Below are 10,900 nucleotides of genomic sequence, written 5' to 3'. Positions count from 1 at the left end.
ACAATTTTTTGGGGGTTGATAATCTGGAATACTTGTCATTTACCTTCATCATATGTCCAATCTAGCAGAAGTGAGATGTATGCAATCATACTGAAAATTTAGCAATGCTCCAGGTTTCTGATGCTCATGATAGAGTTTTGATATTAAATACAGAACAATTTCACTGAAACCAGATAGGAAAACAGCATATTCGAATATTGTATGTGTATACATACATGTCAGTATGTGTATATATATGTACATACACACACACACCGCTCAATTCAGCACACATATCAACTATAAAAAAACTTTATACACCCTAACAAAATGGGATTATATACATTTTTAGAGAAACAGAACAGGCGATGTGATAAAATAAATTGGTATCTTTATTAAGCTAAGTAAATTCTAACATAGTTTTCAAAAATGATTTCTTTGTGCTGTTACTAATAAGGTTTTTCTCTCTTAATTGGAGGACAAATCGATACCTCGGCCCTAGTCGAGATATTAGAGGAAGGCAAGAAAGTTATATATGAAGTTAATTCTCTGTAATTTGAATTAAGACTTAATCGTTGATAAGATAAACAAAATCTTGAAAATTTGTTTGTTTTTATAAATTCTTTGTATTAATTATAAATACCAGTATAACCCAACCACTACTACAAAAAAAGGCAGTCCAGCAAAGAGGAATCTTCTTAATGTTGTTTTAAAGGTTATATAAAGTTTACACCTGATTTGGTTATTGCGCTTAACTCGAGAAACTGCTTTAAATTCGATCTTTATATTTTACGATTTATTTCAGTGTTTGTGATTACCAGTACACTTGAATGTTCTTTTTAATGTTATTTTAAAATGTATAACTTGTGCTATGAGATACTATCCTCAAAATATTTTATAGAATTGAATCAAAAAATATTGATTTATAGAAACGTATTGCATGATTTATGACAGACATCCTAGAATGTGACTAATTCTATAGCATCTTTCAATAAGAAAGCCTTAGTGCTTTCTCAAATCCAAATTATTATTTTCTAAGTATTAACAAAATATATATGCTTTATTTCCTTCATGGCTCTGAAATAAGCCTTCACGTACCTGGTCACCAAGATATAAAGTATTGCTTAGCAAAGCAGCATTCATGACGATGCATTATTTTAGTTAACATTTTATCCCATCTCTTCCTATTCTTTCTTTCCAACACCCACCTGATACTATGTTTACTGATTTTTGCACCTTAAGCCTTTTAAAGAAGTGATTCTATACAAATTTCTACATATGAAATTCTACAAAATAGATTTTTGGAGCTAAATTTTTTCCAAGGGAAAAAGGATAATATACCTCCTACATACAGTTACTTTTAGAAAAGCACTTTTTTCACTAAAGAGTGAAACTGTCCTCAAAGTTTAAGTTCTGCTTCATAAACTAGCTTAATGCTGAAAATACAAGGACGCAGAAAAGTTATGTCAAGTTAGGTAATTATAGTCCACTATAATATTTACTCAATGAAACTTGAAAGACTATGTAAAAATCACTATTCAAATGGAAATGAATGTCCAAGTGTTTTTTTAAAAAGTTTATGAAATCAACATTATTTTCAGTTGTTTTGAACTAAATTCGAAATGCTATTCTTGGTGAATTATTTATAAATTAGAAATGGAAGAGTGAAAATTCAGTTTACCTGATGTGAGACAGCACACGTTATAGTAGCAGTCCTTAAGGCAGGAATTCGGATTTTAGATTTGACTTCACAGATAGAGAATTAGACATGTTAAGAGATTTGTAAGGAATTTACAAGGCTATTCAGGGCTATACCACATAGCCTCCAACATTATAAAAAGTGAAGAATTCTTTGTCTATTTGACAATGGAACTTGCATGGACTATTAAGCAATATGTTAATCATTTTAATTATGTTTTGCTTACTAGAAAAAGCCCAAGTATTCAAGTCACCAAGGATATACTGGAATTATATTTAAAAATTAGCCATGGTTAATCTAGAGCGCTGATAAATGATGTACAGACAATAGCAAAGACTTTATGTACAGTTTTGATAAAAGGCTCACTTCAAGTTTATGTATCTTTATCTTTAAACCTGAGAGAATCAGCATCAAGTCAAACCTCTCAGGCAGATGTACTGTTTTTTTACCAGCTAGGTGGTAATTTCTGGTAAGGTCATTTTGATTAATACAGTCTCATGCTATTTCTCATGTCTCAGAGGCAGGAACTATCAGCAAAGCATCGGAGTTAATAAAATCAAAGGAGAAAAACTTTTTAAGCTAAGGAAAAATGAACCTAATTTCCTTGGCTTTTAAAAAATAAGTCTGTAATTTCAGTTGTAATTGTCTAAAGCATGTATGTCCGCCTCCTTAAATCTGTGCAACTATAAAGGGGCACGGTTTTCAATCTTGCCTTTCAAATTTGTGACCCTGCAAGAGGGAATCATTCATTAAACAAATTTTTCTGTGCCTATTACATAATGTGTTCTGCTAAAAACTATGGGGACTAAAAAAAGCAGACAAGAACTATCTCTCAATGAACTTACAAGCTATTAAGAGATAAAATATGTATTACATATAAAAAAGCTGGGAAGTATAAACTAATCCTTACAACCAGTTTACATATATATTCCCTCTAAACATGCACTGACTAAAAGTGATTTAAAACCAACCATAAATTATTTTGAAATGATAGGAAGATAATGAATTGTGAAAAAAAAATGAAAGCATGAGCCAGCCATTGATGGTCATCTTTATACTAATGTAGACCTGAGTAATAAGATAATGGAATCAATGTATTTTTTTAAGACCATGGCTAGAATACTTCCTCCAAGTGAACTTTTATAAACCTAGAGTTTAGGAACAAAAATTCTAGTAATCACAAATAAAGCTAGGACCTTGAAAACATTCTTTACAAAGAGACAATGATACAAGAGTGATGAGGACTATGCTTTTATTGTTATTTCTTGCCTAGGGAAAAGGCTCTACCAGCCAAGTCAATTATTTAAATTCTCTAGGCTCAGTTTAGTCATCTGTAAAAAAACGAAGGAGTTACTACTCCCTTCATGGTAAAAGTTTGTAAAGTGTGAATTCCCCATACAGTAGTTTATGAGTAATACACTACACCTACACAAACATCATAATAAATTCTCTTAGAACAAATAATTTTCAAAATGTAGTACTTTAAATTAAAATGTTTCAGTTAAAGTTATCTCTTGTTTTTTATCTTTGCTTCCTTCCTTTCACCAGTTACTTCAAATAAGGGATCTGGACACATAAAGAGAAGACCAGAGGAGGAGGGGTAAAACTCCAAAGATACATTAGTGGCTTCAGTTATTTTTCATTAAATAATGGTGTCTTATTTGCCTAGACTTTCAGAAATACTAAGAAAATGTCTATAATAATTAAATAAGAAGTTATGATGTCCAAGATAGGACAACAAAAGCACAAGCAACAGAAAAAAAACTACACGAACATCATCGACATTAAAAACTTGTGCTTGAAAGGGCACCATCAGGAAAGTAAAGACAATCCACAGAATGAAAAAAAAATTGTTGTAAATTATATATCTTGTATTTAGGATAAAAACTACAACTCAACAATAGAAAGATATATAACTCAATTTAAAAATGGGCAAAGATAACATTTTTCAAAGAATATATACAAATGGTCAATAAGTCATAAAAAGATGCTACACATCATTTATTCAGTAGGAAAATGCAAATAAAAACCACAATGAGATACTACCTCTCACCCACTAAAATGGCTATAATAAAAAATAAAAACAAGTGTCGGTGAGGATTTAGAGAAATCAGAACCCTCATACATTGCTGGTAAGAATGTACAAAGGTACAGTAGCTTTGGCAAACAGTCTGGCAGTTCCTTAAATGGTTAAACGTAGTTATATATTTCAGCAAATCCACTCCTAAGCATATACCCAAGAGAAATGAAAATGTGCAATAAATGAATGTTCATGGTAGCATTATTCACAATAGCCAAAAAGTCCAAATGTTCACGAATTCATTGATAAAATGTTGTATATCCATAAAATGGAATATTAATTAGCAAAACAGAATCAAATACTGATACATACTACGACATGAATAAACACTGAAAGCAAGATGCTAAATAAAGCTTATCATAATGAAAAACATATTGTATAGATCTATTTACATGCAATGTCCAGAACAGGTAAATGTACAGAGACAAGAGAATAGATTTAGTGGTTACTTTGCGCTGCAGGTATGGAGAGGTTGAGTGGTGATGGCTACTGCAAAGTTTCTTTTGGGGTAATGAAAATGTCCTAAAACTGTGGTGATAGATGCGCAACTTTATAAACATGCTAAAAACCAATAAATTGTACACTTGAATTTGGTAGATTGTATGGTATGTGACTATCTCAATAAAGCTGTTAAAAAAATGATCTGATGTCCAATTTTTAAACTGCAATATAATCTTACCATGAAGGAGAGGATTACGAGTCAGAAAATCTAAATTTTAGCCCAATTTATCATGTCATTCCTGTTCATACTGCTCCTTTTCTTACATGAAATTTAAAGTTTTCTGCTTCACACTCGAGTTCCTCATAATATGGATTTATAATTAATATACTTTCTTCACCAATTTGTGAGCACATTAGATTCATTTTACTTCCGTGTCTTCAATTTTGTAGTCCACCTCACTGCCTAGAATACACACTCTTTTATCTCTACTTATCCAAGTTCTTCAGTATTCAATTTAAATTCTTTCAATTTAAATTCTCACAAAACTTTCCTCGCTTAACTGCCTCTTTTAAGCTCCAACAGCCCTTCTGCCATATATAAATCATTCTGTCTTACACTAGTTTTATCATCTCCTCTTTAAGCCTTGAGAGTGAGAGCCACGTACTTAGGCTTTATTGTTTATAGCAACTAGAATAATGCTTCACTTAATATCTATAAAAATTCCTAACTGAATAAATTTTCTTGTGGTTATTTCACCAACTACAAAAAAGAAGATGGTTAATAAATGTTCATTGAATAGATTGTTAAATGGCAGTAAGTAAAACCAAGGTATTACTATTACGGTCAGAGCAAACAATAAAGCTGCTACTGACAATTTTTAAGAAAATAATATCCCTTTAAGAATACAAATAGTTTAGAACAAGAAATAATTTTTACTTCAGTGATGAAAAGCAAGATTATTTCTGAGTTTGCTATTGCCAATCACTTACACGAACAGGGATAACAACCCACAAAAATAATGGTCATTAAGCTTTGGATAAACTATAAACATTTTTAGTTAGACCTATACTGTCAAATAATTATAACCAGAAACTCGCATGCACATAACAAGCTCATTAGGAATACACTTAAAATTAAAGAAAAAACCCTTAGTTTCAGAGAAGATTCACTAATCTTTGAGAATGGCATTTTCTACTACTATTGGTTTACGTCAACTTTCAGGCCCACTCTCCACGCCTACCAAAGTCATTACTTAGCTATTTTAACTTCTTCTTAATTCTCTTTTCTCCAACAAAATGTCAGTCTTTTTTTCTCTCCTCTTGGGAAAAAAAGACATCAATCCTTCAGACCTCTTACACTCCAAATCTTTGCCCCTTGTTAGATTCTTCAGAGATCCTAGGTTAATCCGGCAGCAGGAAGAAAACTGTATGTACTTTTTATCTTCGTTTTGACAGTCCATCTCATTTATGATAAATTCCTTTATTACCTTACCTGAAACCTGAGAATAAGAAACTCAGGCATTTAAAAGTTTTTCAGGAGTATTACTATTTTTTTTTTCTTTTGAAGTTGAAATTCGTGTAGCTAGCCTCAGTAATTGATTAAATATATAAAGGTAATTTTTCATCACTGGAGATGTAAAATACTGTCTTCTACTTCTACTCTATTGAGATAAACATCAGAATATAAATGATTAATCTTCTTTTCCTTTCTTTTAAAAGACAGGTGAGCAAAACTCTGGCAGAGCTAAGAATGAAAAACAAAACAGGATACGAGACAAGAGTGTGTATGTTAAGGGGAGAGAAGCATTCTGAATGAGATAAACAAATGGCTATTTTATCCAAGTTTCAAGGATGTCTTAAAAACCTACAGTTACAGATATGATAGTGTAGAATGAGTTTAAAAATCATACTTTCTTCTTACAACTTCACAAAGTTGAGTAGGTCTAACCTCTTATGACAGCTGAGTTAGCATATGTATTAAATGGCAGAGGAAAACAGTCATCTTCACATGATCAGTTTGTTAGTTTAGCTCACGATTTTTACCTCCACTCTAAAAGGCAATTCACTGATTGCATAATGTGAGAATCATTTAATTCCTTGGCAGCCCAAAGATATGTTACAGAAGGAAAATGTTCTGCCTTTACAGATTTCAATTACCTATCTCTTTACCCAAATTTGTAAAAAGTGCTTTGTAAACATTTGTCATTGAGCAAGTAAAAACAGACATATTAATATTTTATAAAAACACTAATGAATCCTCAAAATAAGGCAATATTGTTAACATTAAAAACTTTAGGATGTGTAACTGTCAAATTGAGCATATAAAGAATGAAATACACCAAGACAGCTTCAATTAATGATTTGTTTTTTTTGAAAGATAAGGGGTTTATTTGTGCCCCTGCTGCTGGATGATTAGTTATCATTTTCTTTCTAAGTTTAATCAATGTAAAAGTTTATAGCACGTGTATTTTAAAGATAAATACACTACCAGCACGCATATTTAAAATGTACTATGGTTAAATGCTGCTTAGAAGAGCCAAAAAAAGAAAAAGAAAGAAAAGAAAAAGAGAAGCAATGAAACTTACTTTGTGCTCTAGTTGAAGTAAGTATTACTTGATCCAACTTGTTGACCAAGGACTTCCACAGGGGGGTAGAATGGGGGGTGGGGGGTGGGGCGGAGATCATCTAAGCAGTTGTCTCAGTACACAAGCATATAGCTGAAACTCATTATTTAGGTATCAAATATAAAACACCGATAATTACACTAAAAATATTAGAAAACCAGCAAAGAATAAGTTAATGAGTATGTAAAAAATAAACACGAGAGAAAAGCTAGTACACTCGTCAGCATTACTAGGTTTTACTATTCCATGAGAATAGTCTGCTAAAAAAAGGACTGGACTACATGAGATGTTCTTTCTCATTTAGAGAAGAACTATAGAGACTTTTTTTTGGATGAAACAATAATAGAAGGCAGTAGCAGCAGTTTGTTGAAGACTATAAGAACCTCAACAAGAGAGAGTTAAATTCACCTTCATAGTTAACTCTTACACAGTTTACTTGTCTTTTCGTGCACTAAAGCTAAAAAGGTAATGAGGCAGTTCAAATGATAACTTCCTGTCATGAAGTTTCTCTTGCCATTTCTCATTCAAGTGAAATACCTTTCATTTAAAGAAATAAAGGTATAATGACAGATTCCCTTAGTTTAAAAGGTCATATGATATCCTAAAAATAAAATCAGCTCACTAACTGGTTAATAAATAGTTACATCCATAAGATGAAATACACACACATAAAAAAAAAAAACAACCAACTCTTTAAGTACTGAACCAACTGTCCAGCAATATTAAGTTAAAAAAAAAAGCAAGATATACAATAGTGTATATAGTATACTATCATTTGTATAACAAGGGGGAACTAATACATATTTGCTTGTGTATGGAGAGAATACCTCTGAAAGGACAAATAAATTAGTAACACCTGGGTGACTGGGGTGGGCGTAAAGGTGACACACACACAGAAGATATTTTCTATATTTTATGTTTTAACTATCTGAATGAATTACTTATTAAAAATAAAACTGTAAATATAAAACTATAATATTCTTCTTTTCCATTATTTCACCAAGTATGATCTCTTTTTCCTTTGATTGCTTTCTTATGACATATATTCTGCCTTATGAGTCATCGAGTCCCCAAAAGTTCCTTTAGAGTAGAGATGAGACAGTGTAATTCATCTTTGGATTTGCTGCAGCTTTTGCTCCAGTGTATTAAACACAATAATAAGGATGAATAACTTTTAAATAGGAGACATTTGTTGAACACTTATACAATGCCTGGCATTTAACATGTATTACTTTATTTAAACAGTTTATATGTATCACTTAATCCCCATATTTCTATGAGGTGGATACTGTACATTTATGACCAAGAAAATTTATGAAGAAACTTGCCTAATGTCCACAGCCAGGAAGTTAAAATAAAGCTTAAAAATGAATATCTATCACTGAGTCCCTAAGGAGGTACTTTATAATTATCTCCTAACCCTATAAAGTAAGTGGTATTATTTTAATTTAACAGAAAAGGAAACTGAGGTGAGAAAGATTAAGAAACCTCCCTTAAGTCACAATATTTCTTGGAGGTAGTCATATGACAGTAGTGGCAACAGTGATTCCAAACCTAATGGCTCTTTCCACTAACTACTTTCTGTCATAGTAAATGCTAACTAAATATTCGAATTACTGCAATGGTGGTCTCAAGTGATACTGCAGTGGAAATGAGTTCACACATGAATAAGAAAAAAAAATCTTCCTTGCATTTTTTCCCATTCCCTATCATATCTTTATATTCAGATTTGAGTTCTAACTATTCAACAAAGCCAACACTTGAAGTTACACTGTGTACATCAAGAAAGATATGCTTACAAGATTGTATCACAGGCTGCTATAAACAAGTGTATATAAGCATACCTAATAAGGTACTTATGGAATAAATGAAATTATAAATTCAGTGATACATTATAAGTATTATGTTACAAGAAAATTTTTTCTACTGTGGAAAAAGAGGGAAAAAATTTTTAATTGAGTGAAGTAGGGGATACATTCTTGGTTTTACTAAAACTATATTATACTCCAAAAAAACAAAACTCAATGTCTTAGAATGAGACAAAATAAAGCTACTCCTCTATGAAGAAAGAAAATTTATATTAATCAGATCTAATCAAGAACATAAATTTCAGAAAGTAGAAAAAGGTGCCATTTTATGAATCAGGTCTCTAAGTTTCCTTAGGCTCTTAAGTGAAAAAAAAATTCAAAAGGGGTAACACTAGAGTTTTAAATCCCATAAGTGCCTTTTAACATCAGTCAATTTGTGTCAAAGATTTATTTACTTTCTGACTACATGTGTCCATCAAAAAAGAAAAAAAAGTTCAAGCAGATTTGACTGTGGTTTTTACTGATCCCTGAAAGGGTGAAGAAGCATAATTTAGTACCATGCTCCAAGTGAATATTCAAATATTAATGAAAAGTTTGAAAAGTTTCACTTGGAACTGCTAACAATTAGATTATAAATCTATACATAAAATAAAAAACTTAAAGCTCTTTCAGATAAGAATCCACCAGCACACTTTTTTTAATTTCAGGAAGCGATCGTCCTATATTCTCTGTAAGGGAAAAAAATTTACTCAATTGGCTTGCAGAAAATCCCTCTTAAGGAAAAGTAGTAATTAATAGCATCATCAATATTATAATTTCCTCAGTGTCTGGAAATAAAATCATCTTCCAAATCCTTCCAACTCTTTACTGTATCTTCTTAAGTTTTTCATCGATGACAAATTGTTAATGTTTTTTGTTTTTTGTTTTTTTTTTAATAAAGATTTGCAATACGGCAAAGTAGGTTTTGGAAAAGTGACTTGGATACAGAAAAATCAGAAGACAGTGCTTCTATTACCAATCAATATTTATTTCTAACAGGAAACCTCGTATGTGTTAATCACAATTCTATCATACCATGACAGATTAAGTATTTTTGGGGAAAAATACTGTTCATCTCTCGCATCACCTAGAAATAACCATTTTGTCTTTACTTTTAAATCAGGAATTGAGCAGTGAGTGAGTGTAAAAGATTTTCAACAGCTGGTAACCAAAAGTATCTTTTATACTAAACCTTTAGAAGGCAGAACTGTTGCAAGCTAAAGCCAGAATGAAATTGTAACTTAAGAAGGTATGACAAACTTAAATAGGTCACATTCCAGGTCCTTTAAAAATTATCTTTGAATCTTTAATGTGTCAATGACTTTTCTGCTGTGGCTTTTCCCATCAGGCAATGAAAAAAATAAGCCTTGGGCTTAAATTATTGTCAGTCTCAGGCTGGGGTTACCTACTGCATACCAGACAAATAATGGATACTTTTAAACGCCTATTTTTAGAATTAGTATTAATCAATATATGTTAAGTTTAGATAGAAATATGTGGGAAATAAACATGATGGTAGAGGTGGGTTGGAGAGATCCAGAGGACCCAAACGCTGTTAGCATCGTTGGCAAAAAGAAAAAAAGAAAAAGAAAAAAAGGAAAAAGAAAAAAAAGTGACATAAAGCACAAGTACATCGGCTAATATTCGTTTCAACGAAGTGTTTCAGTATGATAGATCTCAAGTGATTACCTTATTGAAAAGGGTTAAAACCGAAACTGTTTTCAAACACCAGCTTCCCTTTTACAAGATCCCCAGTTTTTTAAAGTTATTACAAATGTTTTTCTTAGCACCCCCATCCTCCTCAAAAGAATGCATTTCCATGACTACTGGGGGGGAAAAAAAAAAGAGGGTGAGGGAAAGAATCAAAATCATCAAAAAATGCACAAGCCCTCAACATCTCAACTAAGCAGAAAAGAGGAGAAAACAGTGTTTTCCCAGTGGGGTGGGAGCAGGGAGAAAAGGGATGAACAAAATACAGCACGAGAAGAAACCTTTGGTTTCGAACTTTATTGCACAAAGAGAGAGCGGAGAAGTGTAGGTCAGCCGTTGCCGCGCTTCTCCTCGCGAAGCGGGCACGGCAGACACGGAGGCTACCGGGAAGGCAGGCACCTTCACCTCCTCTGCCCTCAACTGTCGCCTTCTTCCTCCTCCACCCCCCGCGGGCACCCGGGAGGCGCTGCCCAAGCAGACCGCCGGGCCGGGGGCGAGGCGGGCGGCGGGGGCTGTACCA

General features: G+C 32.5%; 1 protein-coding gene across 9 annotated transcripts in view; it reads right to left on the bottom strand.

Annotated features, from left to right (window-relative positions):
* Positions 1-10,900, bottom strand: part of CREB1 (cAMP responsive element binding protein 1) — a 57,720-nt gene that overhangs the window by 46,160 nt on the left and 660 nt on the right. The window lies entirely within an intron of this gene.

The sequence above is a fragment of the Pteropus alecto genome, unplaced genomic scaffold, assembly GCF_000325575.1.
Source record: "Pteropus alecto unplaced genomic scaffold, ASM32557v1 scaffold3, whole genome shotgun sequence".
In the NCBI taxonomy this organism is placed as follows: Eukaryota; Metazoa; Chordata; class Mammalia; order Chiroptera; family Pteropodidae; genus Pteropus; species Pteropus alecto.
Note: the sequence above shows the minus strand (reverse complement) of the source record. Positions and strands in the feature narration are given on the sequence as shown.